We start from the raw sequence: 608 nt of genomic DNA, 5'->3' as shown, positions 1-608 counted from the left end.
ATGTCACCAATATGGTTCCACGCTCAGTTCTCGATACAAGGGGGAGCAAACAACTCAAAAACCCAACCAACGGGACAGTCAAATTTAAGATCTTTTATTACTACAAGAATTTACTTGCAATAGTGGCTATATATAAAAGAATAAAATAAAAAAAAACAGTCCTTTTCTTTTTTATGAGATCCCAAAAAGTTCCGTAAAAGGCAGTCACCAGTTCCAGATCCTCGGCTGAGTTCCACTTGCGCTGCTCCAAGTGAATGCGGCCCGTCCACCCTTTGTCCACTTGCCAGCTCCCAGCTGACTTCTTAAAAACTCCGGCACTGCCCGCTCTTCGGCGTATCACGATCCTTTACAGCCAGACCCAGCTAAAAGAGAGAGACAGGGAGAGCGCCAGCAATCCTGTCCCAAGACTCCATCTAGAGGTTAATTTCCTGTAAACACTCTGGGCCGGAACACTACTTACAGGCGCGGGCAGAGGACCTCCTCTGCCCTGATTCTCTGTGTTGGGCCGTCAGTTCACCTCTCGGTGCTCTATGTCTGGGGGTGCGGATTTTGTCCGTCACTCGTCAGGATCCGTCTCTCTCGCTTGCAGGGCTCACGCCTCCCCTTCT

The 608-nt window shown here is 49.3% G+C and overlaps 1 long non-coding RNA gene across 1 annotated transcript; it reads right to left on the bottom strand.

Annotated features, from left to right (window-relative positions):
• Positions 1-78: 78 nt before the first annotated feature.
• On the bottom strand, positions 79-543 carry LOC106944487 (uncharacterized). Its single transcript, XR_001424336.1, has 2 exons — positions 461-543; positions 79-362 (listed from the first exon to the last, which is right to left on the bottom strand). It is a non-coding gene; the product is annotated as an uncharacterized LOC106944487 (long non-coding RNA).
• Between the last annotated feature and the right edge of the window lie 65 nt (positions 544-608).

The sequence above is a fragment of the Poecilia latipinna genome, unplaced genomic scaffold (assembly GCF_001443285.1).
Source record: "Poecilia latipinna isolate Pla-1442-1.1 unplaced genomic scaffold, P_latipinna-1.0 Scaffold11555, whole genome shotgun sequence".
In the NCBI taxonomy this organism is placed as follows: Eukaryota; Metazoa; Chordata; class Actinopteri; order Cyprinodontiformes; family Poeciliidae; genus Poecilia; species Poecilia latipinna.
Note: the sequence above shows the minus strand (reverse complement) of the source record. Positions and strands in the feature narration are given on the sequence as shown.